At 44.1% G+C, this 13189-nt stretch overlaps 1 pseudogene; it reads left to right on the top strand.

The window, feature by feature from the left end:
• The first annotated feature begins 4479 nt into the window (after positions 1-4479).
• LOC102866510 lies at positions 4480-4992 on the top strand (annotated as a pseudogene).
• The last annotated feature ends 8197 nt before the right edge of the window (positions 4993-13189 follow it).

Below are 13189 nucleotides of genomic sequence, written 5' to 3'. Positions count from 1 at the left end.
AAACGACTTCTCCTGTGGACTGACAGGAATTGCACTAAAGAAGACGGAAGGAGTCTCGGTGGCATAATTTCGTGGCCTGTTCACGGAAGGCCTAGTCACTGTTCATAGGAGAAAGAGGATGGTCATCTCCCAGAAAGATTTACTGTCCAGAAACTCAGTGGAGGTTCACCATGAATCAGAAGATGCTCAATCTCATTGGGCTTAGTTCTGGTTCTTAAAGAAGACTGTGAGTGCCCTGTGAATTACAAAGCTTAAATGCATTTTCCTAACCTCTCAATTGTTGCTCTTGTCAGCTCTCATCAAGGCGGCCTCTGATTCATGAGACCCACACACAAGAAAACAACACACTGCTCAGACTTAGGCTAGCCTCGTGGACAGCTGCAAACCAAATTGTGGGGATCCATAGGGATTTCATCAGAGGCTTTTGGAAGGTAGATTCCCCGTCTGAAAGCGCCACTGAAACCAGTTCACTATCCCTGCACCACACAAGCTTCCCCTAACAGATGGGTGCTGGCTGCTCGTGAGATGCATTGCCTCGGAATCAAGCCCAGAACTAACACGAAAGGAGGAGAAGCTTCGACCACCCAGGCCCCAAGTTCACAGCAAGCCTTGGAAATGAGGATTATGATCTTCCACTTACCCACAAGGAAGCTGCAAATGGTTAATCACCTCATAAATAACAACTCTCTTTCCTCACTATACAGGGTGCCACAGCACTCCAATATATTTATCCAAACAGATTCATCAAAATTGTATTTAACCATTTCCTTTGTTGGTTAAATGCCTACCTCCCTTCCTGCCTCACTGAAGGTAAGGATTCCATTCATCTGATTCACAGAATTAGCAAAGGTGAGATCCCTCGGATACAAAGCTACTGGAGTCTCATGGTGAACTTGGCATTAACCTCTCACGGTCAACACTGTGGGCTCAGCTGCTGGCTCAGAGCCTGGCACACACAGGTACTCACTAACCACCCCTGACTCTAAGAACGCGTGCTAATCAGGTCTGTCTGATTCCCAGGGCCTTGGTGCTCCCCTTCTTCCCCATAGTGCCCGCTCGAATGTCCTTCACAAGGTCCTTCATGATATGTCTACTTCCTCTTGCTTCGTTATACTGGTCTCATCTACCTCCTTTTATGATAGAGCCATGCCAAACCAAACAAACTGTAATCCAACAATGCTCTCTCAGATCTCCCTCTGCCTTTGAACTTGCCATTCCCTGTGCTTGAAAGGCACTGCCCATCAGATTTGAAACTCCACCCAAAGGGCTCGTCCTCTGTGAAGCCTTCCTTGTGTCTCATTACAAGGCATCAGTTACTAATGTGTTGCCCCTGCTACTAGACTGTGAAACCTTTGAGATGCCACCTTTCAAAGGATCAGCTAAGCTTCCCACCCTAAGTCATGGACAACCCACCTAAATAGCCTGGACAAGAAAGATCGTCTATATCTCATAAACTAAGGAGTCTTGTGTGTAGAAGCCCTGGACTGATTAGTTTAGAACCTCCAAGTGTCCTTCAAAAACACAGGTACTCTATCCTCATTGCTATCCATGTTAGCAACATCTTCCCTCACAATTATGAGATCAAGGCCACTATTTCTGGCATCATACAGACAGAACAAGGACAGAGAAGAAAGGAAAAGACATGGAGAATGGAGAACTCCCCCCCACCCCCGGTCTGGTGACTCTTTTTACAATTGAAAATGCTATCTCAGTCATCCAAGCAGATTTTTCTTCACCTTTTCGGAGGCATAAATGTATCCAGTGGCCATGCCTAAGCCAGCAGTTGACAAGGACAATGAAACCACCTTGATGGCTGAAACCAATCCTTTCTACACCCCAAAAGATATATGAAAACAAATCCAAATCACCTCCTTGATAATAGTGCTGTATACATGATGCTTAGATTTCAGAATGTATTTGGATGCATGAGTCAGACTCAAGCATAACAAAAGATACCAAATCTCAATGGCTTAGAACAACAAACATTTCTTTCTTGCTCAGATTGCAAATTAATGACTACTGGTCAGCATCTGAGGTTTTGTGCCACTTGTCTTACCATGCTGGAAGCCAGGTATAAAAACAGCCTCTGTGTGCCACATGTAACTTCCCATGGGATGGGGGGAAATAAGAGATCTGGCATAAAGTCTTCACAACTCTGAAAGGTTTTTACTAAGACATGATGTATATTACATCTACTCAACCCACCAGCCAAAGCAAAACATATCACTAAACCCAAAATCAGTCAAGGAGGAAAAGCCATGTCCTCCCTCCCACAAGAGAAAGTGGGATTTGCAAGTCCCCTGGCATCTGAAAAATGTGTTCTCTTCCCATGACACAGGAATATTCGACCAGAAGTTGACAGAGGAAATACTTGTAAACATCAATAGCACAATGACAGGAGGAAAAGAAGAACCTTTTGTGTGTTACGGGAATGAGTTCTCAAACCAGAGCCACACCTGATTTAAAATCCCACTCTGCCAATTATTTGCTGGTGGTCTTAGATAACCTCTACCCCTCAGTTCTTTGATCTCTAAAGTGGGAACAATCTAACAGCGATGTAGTAAAAATCCAGTGAGGTAATGTTTACGAAGTTCTGTGCATAGTTTCTAGCAAGTATAATCATTCCAGAGTCTTCTTTGCAGCCAAAGCTGCGATCTTCAGTCTTGAGCGCCTGTGGTTTTCACTGCTCCCTTTTACCTTTTTGTCCTCAACAAGACATCACGGCTCAGTCCGCAGAAGGTCACTGGGACCACAGAAAAGGGGGAGGAAGAAGGACAGAACAAGAAAACTACCAGCAGGTTCAACACGCTGCTCTCGTGTTTTGTTGCTGTCCTTGTGTCGTTGTTGTTGTTTGGTACCTTGAGTCAGTTCAGGCTCCTAGCAACCGGTTCCTATGGAACTAAGCCTTCCCTGTGCCATCTCACCATCACGGTTGTGTTTGAGGCCATTGTTGACCTTGAAGGATTGCACCCATTTGTTGGAACACATCACTTATAAGCCATCAATTGTTGACAGCCTGTTTTTCACCAATACATTCAGCGTTACCCTAGATTTCTTCTTTAAACACCATCAGTTCTTGGTCTTATGCTGCCTTCTGAAGTGATTGAACATAGACTCATTGTTTTTGATACAGCAGCTCTGTGTATTCATTCCATCTCTTTTTGGTTTTCATGTTTCCTGTGGCTTTCAATGTTTGCCTATAGAATCCATCAAAATTGAAAGTTAAGACTTAATTCTTTTCTTTTTTCAGTTCTTGCAGTTTAAGAAATTCTAAGTATCTTCTTCCCTTTCCTTTTTCTAACTCCAGGCCTTTGCATTTCTTTATAATACTCCATCTTCTTAAGCCATTCTTTGAAATCTGTTCATTTCTTTCACTTTAGCTGCTCCACATTCCTGAGAAAGTCTAAGAGTTATTCTGACAGCCAGTTTTGGTCTTCTTGTCTCTTCTCTGTCTTCTTGGGGTCTTTTGCTTTTCTTGTGCATGATGTCATTGAGGTCAACTCACAGCTCATAATAGACCATTTGACCATCCATTTCAAAATGGCCAATATCATTCAATTTCACCTCATTGAGATCTAAGATATCAATCTGTATGCATTCCATTTCATTTAAGTTCCTTGAAAAGCCAATTTATTATTGATAAGTCAATCCTAATGATGTATGTAATTAATAAGCCCAGGACATGTAAACATCCCTTAGTTTTCTGAAGCTAACTTTGGAAGGAAAAAAATAACTCTTCCAAGAATAAACAAAAAAAAAAAAAAGAAGTAAGTGAAGGTCGAGAGATGAAGAGGTCAATGTGGGATCCTGGAGGTCATCACCTACCAGCCTCGGTAACTGGAAGTACAGGCCATTCTCGCCCACACTCAAGGAGGAAAGAAGTGACCCTAGACACCCAGGCTATATGTTCCTCTTCTCTTGCCTCTTTGATAAATGGGACTTGTTTTAAGATTTTGGCAACATGAACTCATGCCCTCTGCAACCTTTATGAAGGTCATTAGCGATGGAGAAGTTACCTCATATCCTCAGTAACTACCCATTAGCCATCACTACACAACAGCAGTTCCTAGGCATCCAGGAAATAAAGTACAAGAAGGATTTGCCTGGAGCTTTGAAGACCCCTGAGTGATCTCCCCTTCTTCTCACTGAGAGAGCTTGGACTTCAGAGTACCCTCCCCCTTCCTACAAGAGCATCTTCAACAACAAAAAGCAAAGCAGGAAGGTGTTCTTAACTCTGTAGCTGCTACAGAATTAGGGTCTTAAATCCACCAATCTGATTTGACTCTTTGTGGCCTTCAGAAAGTTAGACAACGCTCTTTTGGGACCCTCACTCTCTGAGCACAAGACTTCCAGTAGCATCTCAACTGACAGTCTACAGGATCCTGGTCCATCACTCACTAGTCTCCGCAACACTGGGCAAGATCTTCTGTTGAGTCAGCATTTCCCAGGAGGAAAATGGATCACTCCCATCATACAGGGATGAGCCACATGGACCACATGGACCACAACAGCACTACTTCATCCCCGTCTCCCTCCCGTGGTGACATGATGCATATGACCTTCTACTCTGGCTTCAAGAATGTGGAACTACTGTTTTCTGGTTTAGTTGTCACAGCTGGAGAAATGGGGGGAGCTTTTGTAGCAGTGTTTTTATTAGCAATGTTCTATGAAGGACTCAAGATAGCTGCTAAGAGCTTGTTGCACAAGTCACAAGTCAGCATCCGCTATAATTTCATGCCTGTCCCCGGGCCAAATATAACCATCCTTATGGAGACACACAAAACTGTTGGGCAGCAGATGCTGAGCTTTCCTCACCTTCTGCAAACAGTGCTGCATATCATCCAGGTGGTCATCAGCTACTTCCTCATGCTCATCTTCATGACCTACAATGGCTACTTGTGCATTGCTGTCGCAGCAGGAGCCGGCACGGGATACTTTCTCTTCAGCTGGAAGAAAGCAGTAGTTGTGGACATCACCAAGCGTTGCCATTAACATCAGACTCCCATGACATGGCCTTATCAATTGCAACAAGAAGCAGTTTGAGACTAGAAGATGTGATTCCTACGCCTTTCTTTTCTTGCTCCTTGTTTCCTTACACACACACACACACACACACACACACACACACACACGGCTCAACACAACAGTAGTCTCTTCAGCTCAAGTAGCAATCTCTCCACACTTTTCCCCTCCTAATCTGAGATTCTCATTTTGAGGATACTCCAACCATGAGCTGTCATCTCCTCCCTCTTTTAGACTCAAGCTCTATGTTCTTGACTAATCCAGATAGCTGACATGATTTCCTTATTCACTGACATGATCTCCTGATTTCTTTGTAATTTGAGGGTGTTTCTTGGCGGTTGACTTCTTTTGTTTTTAAAAACAGATGTTGCAAACTTGTTTCTGTTCTGGGTGAATGTTATTTACTTCAGCCAGTATTGACAGGATCTAAAGAAACATCTTACCAACTAAATCTGGAACCAAATAAAAATCGTTTGGGGGCTCAATTACTGGGACATACACTGTGCCTTTCAAGTGTAATGTATTGTACTAAAATCTTTGCAATATTCAGAATGGTGTTTTGAGACTTCAATCTGGAGTTTGCAAAAGTATGCATTCCTGGGAAACTGTTTTATCAGTTTATATCTCAACCTTTAGGTCAATGTACCTCAAATGTAGCCATCTCTTATCCATCAGTGAAGGTCTGTAATACTGAATATTAGTATGAATATGAATATCAGTAGAAATGACAGATGAATATAGACAAAGACCCAGTGCTCTACTTATGAAAACACTGATGTAAATCCTGTGTATCACGTAATCTAATCAATAGCCAGCCACTGAGGTGATGCAGCCCTGAGTAATGTCTCGCCCCATTGTTCTTAGGATTTCCATAAGTTATGGGTCTACTCAGTGACAGCTAACAACAACAATATGACTCCCCCTCTTCATCTCCATGCTCATAATACTCATTATTATTATTATTTGGCTGGCAGTGGATAGGTCACTCACCAAATTAATCTCTAACCTAATTTCTTAAACCTGGGCATATAGCTGGGAGGGACCAGTCCTTGGAGAAGGACATCATTCTCAGGAGAGTGGCGGGACAGCACAGGAGAGGAATAGCCCAGATGAGATGAATTGACATAGTAACTGGGGCAAAGGGTTTAGGTGTGTCAGAGTCAGTGAGACTGGCTCAGGATAGAGTACGATTCAGAGCTGTTGTACATAGGATTACTGGGAGTTGTGGGCAACTTGAGGGCACATAGCAACAACAACAAGTTTCTTAAATGAGACTGTAGGTATTTGGAGACTTTTAATGCTTGAACTTGAGCTTTATACTATCCAAAGCACTTTAATATATTTGCTCAAGCAAACGGTTTAAAATTAAGAATTTAAAAGGCGCACATCAGGGTTACATTCTCTATCCATATGTATTCAATATGTTTGTCGAGCAAATTATTCAAGAAACTAGACTCTATGAAAAATAACGTAGCATCAAGATCCGAGGAAGACTTATTAATAACCTATGTTATGCACATGACACAACTTTGCTTGCTGAAAATGAGCAGGACTGGAAGGTTTTACTGCAGAATATCAAGAACTACAGCCTTCAATATGGATTGGATCTAAAAACATTAAGAAAACAAAAAATACTACTGGATTTATATGCAGCATCAAGATGGATGAAGTAAAGATTGAAACTGTCAACAATTTCATCTTACTTGGACCCACAATCAACACTCTTAGTACTAGCAGTCAGGAAATCAAGAAACACACTGCACTGGGAAAGAGTGTAGTCAGGGACCTCTCCAAGTGATTGAGGAGCAATGATGTCATCTTCTGGACTGAGGTGTGCCTGATTTAGGTCATGATCTTTTCAATTGCTCTGATAGCTTGACAACGAATGATGACAAAAGAAGAATTGACGCCTCTGAGCTATGAAGTTGGAGAAGAGTAGTGAATATCCCATGTACTGCCGAAAGAACAAACTTAAATGTCTTGGAGAAGGTACAGCCAGAGTGCTCCTTGGAGGCATATTGCTAGGAGAGGTTATTCCTCGGGGATGGACATCTTGATTGGAAAGATGGAGGGTTGACGAGATAGAGAGGAAGACCCTCAACCAGATGAATTGACACGGTGACTGCAGCATTAGGCTCAAGTATGTCAAAGACGGTGATGACGGCACAGGATAGGACAGGGTCCAGATCTGTTGTTCACAGGGTCCCCGTGGATTGTGCTCTGAGGACTCAGTGGCAACTAACAACTACAACAACAAACAAAGAGATCTTCACATCTACTAATTGTTTTATTATTTTTTCATTAAAGTTGCTACCATAACCTTTGCTACTAAATAAACCTTTCTGTAGGGGGCTCTGCAAAGGCAGTTGGCTCGAATTCACCAGCAGACCCTCACTCTCTCAAGCTCCATCCCTGTGTCTTCTAAAACTTCCCATACTGCTGCCAGGGTAACTTTGAAACACACTGTACACAAATTGTGTATGCAAACTGATATACTTAAAAAACAAACAAAAAAATCCTGGATGCTTCCTACACGGTCAATAACCGTGTGTTACCCTGTTCTTATAAAAGGGTGGACTTGAGCTAGTATCAGTCTCAGCTTTTAAAAGTTGCTAAACCATAAGGTTTAGCACCTAAGGGCACTTGGTTAAAATGCAGATTCCTGGGCCTCACCCTCAATATACTAGGAATCTCTAGGGGAGGGGCCTGGGAATCTCTTTTTAAATAAATGCCTCAGATGATTCTTAAGAGTAGATAAGTGTAGGAAATGCTGACACAGCCTATTAGAATTTGGTTCCATTGTGAGCAACAGCAAACCCAAGCAACAGTGACTTAAACAGCAACACTTCTTTCTCTCTAAGACTGGTCAGTAGCACAGGGTTGCTTCAGGGCATCAGGGATTCAGGCTCCATGTGCCCTTGTCCGTGATTTCAAGATCGCAAGTCAAAAGGCAGCAACAATCACATTCCAGGAGCAGAAAAGAGGAAGGGAGGGAGGGAGGGAAGGTGGGCTTAGTCTCCACCTGCAAACCTGAGAGAATTTGTATGGAGGCAATAGCTTCTCATTTAGCCAAAATATGATACGAGGTCTCGAGAGATCAAATAACTTGCCCAGATAATATTCCCAAACGCTTGTTTCACCTTTTTTTTATTTTCAGTCACTCACCAGGAAGATTTCACCTAAGCTAACACTGTGCAATGAAGGCCAGTCCAGTGGTCTAGTGGTAAGGAGTCACGCCACAATAAGAAGCAGCTGATCTAAGTAAGCCTCGACTTCACCAGCTGGCACTAGGGACATCACTGAGGGTGTCAGATGGATCTTGGCTGAAAGCAGAGAACACTAGCAGGATGTCTGTTTGTGCTTTATCAGCTGTGCAAAGGCATTTGACTCTGTGGGTCACAACAAATTGACGAACGTTGAGGAGAAGAATGGGAATCCCAGACAGAACATTTGATCGTCACCATGTGAAACCTATACCTAGATCAAGAAGCTGTTGTCCAAACAGAGCAAGGAAGCACTGAGTGGTTCAACTCAGCAAAGGAATGCATCAGGAATGTGTCCTTTCCCCACACCTTTTCAGTCTATATGCTGGACAGATTATTCAGGAGGCTGGACTTTATGTAGCAGAAAGAGGCATTATGATTGGACAAAGACTCAGCAGTAACTTGAGTTATGCAGAGGACCCAACCTTGCTCCCTGAAACTTGACATGTCAGCTGCAGAATATCAAGGACTTCAATATTATCGTCCATGTTATCAGCCTTCAATATGGATTACATCTCAAAGCTAAAAAACACCAAAGTCCTCACCACTGTACCAGAAACAGCATCGTAATAGATGAAGACTGATTGAAGTTGTCGCTGTTTCATCTTGCTCAGAGCCACAGTCAATACCTAAGGAACAGTGACATCAGTCTAAAGACTAAGGTGTGCCTGATTCAGGCCATGATCTTTTCAGTCACTTAGCATGTTTCTGAGAACTGAACAATGACTAAGAATGACAGAAGAATCAGGGCCTTTAAGTAATGGTGCTCGGAAAAGGTACTGACTATGCCATGGATTGCTAAGGAAATAGGTCGTCATGAAGAAGGCGAAACCAGGGTGCTCCTTGGAAGCAGAGATTTTGAAATTCCACCTCACATACTTAGGGCATGTTGTCAGGTGGGGGGCCAGTCCTTGGGGAGGGACATCGTGCTTTGAAGGGTAAAAGGTCAACGCAAGAGAGGATGGCCCTGGATGAGATGGACTGACACAGTGACTGTGGCGACGGGGATAGCTATGTCAGAGACGGTGAGGGTGGCTCAGGATAGTGCAAGATCCAGAACCATTGTTTACAAGGTCACTGGGAGTTGCAGTCAACTCGATGGCACACAGCCGCAGTAGCAAGAACGCTTGTGCTGGTGGCTCACACAGGGTCTGTGGTACTTCTCAGACGTCATGATATGAAGAATCGTATCTCTGTATCAAGCAGTGGTCTCTGCCTTTTAAGACACATGTGTGAGGGCAAAGGGGAGGGGAAGACACGTTTATGTGCAGTAAATTTAACAATCCAAAACAGGGCACTTTGAGCAGAGTTGTGATGAGGGAGTTTTGGTGGCTTAGTGGTAATGAATGAAGCTATCAACCCAAAGGTAAGCAGTTCAAGTCCACCAACTGCTCTGCAGAAGACGAGCAGTCTCCTGTGTAATTTACTATCTCTGAAAATCCCCTGAAGAGTTAACTATGGGTCAGTTTCAACTCAGTGGCCCCCAACAGCACAGTTGTGACAAGGGAAAGGTACTAATGCAGTGATGTTCTTTCATTATTGGTCTCTGTCCGTCTATATCCACACTCGCAGATAAATAATACAATCAATTGCTTTTCTGTTGTCTTGGCCTCTCACGTCCAGCGGTCGGTCCATTGCAGTCAAAGTGACCCCTGCCTGCCCTCTTGGAGCCTTGCTGTTGCCAAGTTCCAGTCACAGGTAATCATTCAGTCATTCAACAAAAATTCCTTTTGAGCACCTCCTCTGAGCCACATACCATGCAAGACACTGGAAATAAATGGGTAAAGAACACGGACTAAGCCCTCAAGGATAAGGAGATGAGACACTTAAGCAAGGCGACAGTAATGGAATTGTGGTTTTATTATAATGGGGAGTTTGACAAATCTAAGTTAAAAATCTCGGCTCTGCCATTTATTACCTGCATGACCCTGGGCAAGTCTAATCCTTCAGCCCTTGTAAATAAGGAGTGCGACCTCTATCACAGCTTGGGGGAAGATTAATAAGGTATTAATAAAGGTAAAGCCCTTAGCAGACTCACAGTGCTGTTCTCAGTCAGCTCTGACACTGCATAGCTGAACGTCGGACTCACTGCCCATCCTCACGGGCACTGCCACGCTCGTGTCTCCATCCAGCTCACTGACGATCTTGTCCACTAACCCTCTACTTTAACAAGACTGAGGTCTTTCTCCAGGACTGGTCTCTCTTGACAAAATCCCCACAGTGTAGGAGATGAAATCTCACATCCTTACTTTTGAGACAATTCTGGTTATCCTCCTTCCAAGATAGAGTCACACATACTGTTGTTGTGTACCGTCGAGTTGGAACTGGCCCATAGCTGACCCTCAGGTGGATTTTCAAAGGCAGTTAATCTCACAATAAGAGACTGGCCACCAGCAGCGGCCCGTCCCTCTCCTGTGGAGCAGCTAGGGGCCTTGAACCATGTGCCTTTGGGATTGCAATGCTGCTTCTTGCCTCTAGGCCACAAAAGCTCATATTAGAGTTCAGTGTACAGTCATTTTCTTACTGTACATGCCACACACAGAGCTACATATGAAGAACAGTAGCAGAAGGAAAGCATGACAAATTCTACATTTCTATGCATTAGAAGGCTTGAGCTGGGCATCAGGGTCAAATATTAGTTGACCAATAATCAAGACCAGGCTACTCCTTGGAGGCAAGGATTTCTGGGGCTTCGTCTGACATACTTTGGACATGTTGCAAGGAGAGACAGGTCTTTGGAGAGGGGCATCATGCTGGGTAGAGTGGAGAGACAGTGCAGGAGGGGAAGACCCTCTATGAGGTGGACTGATTCAGTGACTGGGGTAATCGGGATGGGTGTGCCAGAGGCAATGCGATTGGCACAGGATAGAGCAGGCTTTAGGGCTGTTGTACATAGGGTCACCATGAGTCGCAAACGACTTGATGGCACATAACAACAACAACAGCAACAACAATAATCAAGTCCAAGGGTTGGGGCATCCCAGCCAAGACTGAGAGCATGGGTGTATCAGGGCCTAGCCGACATCACACCGATGTGGTAGCTGGAGTACAAGGTCAATGAAGCAGCTACAAGAGTGAGGTTGGTGGGAAAGAGAATTAGAGTTGTATTAACTAAAAATCTAGACAGCCCACAGAGATAGTGAAATAATAAAAACTGGTGCATTATCTCACACAAGAAGAATTCCAAAGGTGACTCCAAGTTTGGTCAAACAACACAATGAGGTCAATGCACTGTGTGAGAAGTTCTGTAATTCCTTTGACATTTCCCTCATGGTTGCCGCAAGGCTACTATAAATCCAAGCAACATCCTCACACAACAATATCTCAGACAGGAAAGCAAGGGGCAAAAGAACCTTTCCTGGTTCTACTTCATACCACCACCCCACCCAAGGCTCACAAGCCGATTGTGTCTCATTGACGAGGGCTGGGTCACAAGCTCAGCTCTAGTCTAGACCAATCACTTGGCAGAGAGGAATAGAATTGCCATGGTGACATTAGAATAATAGTGAGTTGTCCCCTAGGGCTTCTTGGCACACTGTCCTGTGGTGAAAGCAGAGTTCCATTAGTAAGGAAGAAATAGGTGTGGAAGGCCCTGGGAGTTACCAGTGCTGGTCATCAAATATTTCTTCCCAGGTTGTTGTTGTTGTTATGTGCCGTCGAGTCATTTGCGACTCATAGCAACCCTATGTACAACAGCCCTAAAGCCTGCTCTATCCTGTGCCAATCTCATTGCCTCTGACACACCCATCCCAATTACCCCAGTCACTGAATCAATCCTCCTCATAGAGGGTCTTCCCCTCCTGTGCTGTCCCTCTACTCTACCCAGCATGATGTCCCTCTCTTAAGCCCTGTCTCTCCTTACAACATGTCCAAAGTATGTCAGGCGAAGCCCCAGAATCCTTGCCTCCAAGGAGCAGCCTGGTTTAACCCTCTCTATGATGAATCTGTTTGTTTTCTTGGCAGTCCATGGTACATTCAATACTCTTCTCCAGCACCACAGCTCAAAGGCGTCAATTCTCCTTCTATCCTCCCTAGTCATTGTCCAACTCTCTGATGCATAACAAGTGATTGCAAAAACCATGGCCTGTATCAGGCACACCTTAGTCTCCAGAGAGACACCGTTGCTCTTGAGTACTTTAGAGAGGTCCCTAACTGCAGACTTTCCCATCGCAATACTTTTTTTTAATTTCCTGGCTACTGGTGCCAAGAGTGTTGACCATGGAGCCAAGCAAACTGAAGCTGTGAACAATCTCAATCTCTTCATCATCCATCCTGATGCTACCGATTGGTCATAACAGGGTTCTACTTTCTATGTCTGCATAGTGAAATGTGGATGAATGTGGTGTGTCCCGTCCAGGCAAAGCTTTAAGATTCTCTCTATTTTCTTTCCTGCCTTGAAATGATGGAAGCCAATGTCAGAATGGAGCTTGAATCACCTAGGGCTGATGTTATGAGCATCCACCAATCCCAGGCTGGCCAGTAGTAAGGAGCAGATCTTTGTTATTGAGCATCACTGATTAAGATCTCTGGGTTCTTTGTCACTGCAACAATACCTTGCCTGATCTACCTCCATGCTAGAAATTCTCATTCGCAGCAGCAGGTGGGTCAGCTGGAGCACCACTCCTTTGATTGCTATCTCACTTTCAAAACACGTGTGTTAGGTGAAGAAACTGAGACTATTAACAGCTTCAGTCAGCTCGGCTCCACAATCAGCACCTTTGGCACCAATAGCCAGGAAAGCAAATGATGAATTGCCTTGTTAAAGGCTGCTGTCAGAAGCCTCTCCAGAGTTCTGAAGAACAACAATGTCAGTCTGGACACTAAGGTGCGCCTACTCCAGGCCGTAGTCTTCACAGTTGCTTGGTGTGTGTCAGAAAGCTGGACAATGACTGGGGATGGTAGAA

Source organism: Elephantulus edwardii, unplaced genomic scaffold, assembly GCF_000299155.1.
Source record: "Elephantulus edwardii isolate Elephantulus edwardi_28Jun2011 unplaced genomic scaffold, EleEdw1.0 scaffold00003, whole genome shotgun sequence".
Lineage (NCBI taxonomy): Eukaryota > Metazoa > Chordata > Mammalia > Macroscelidea > Macroscelididae > Elephantulus > Elephantulus edwardii.
Note: the sequence above shows the minus strand (reverse complement) of the source record. Positions and strands in the feature narration are given on the sequence as shown.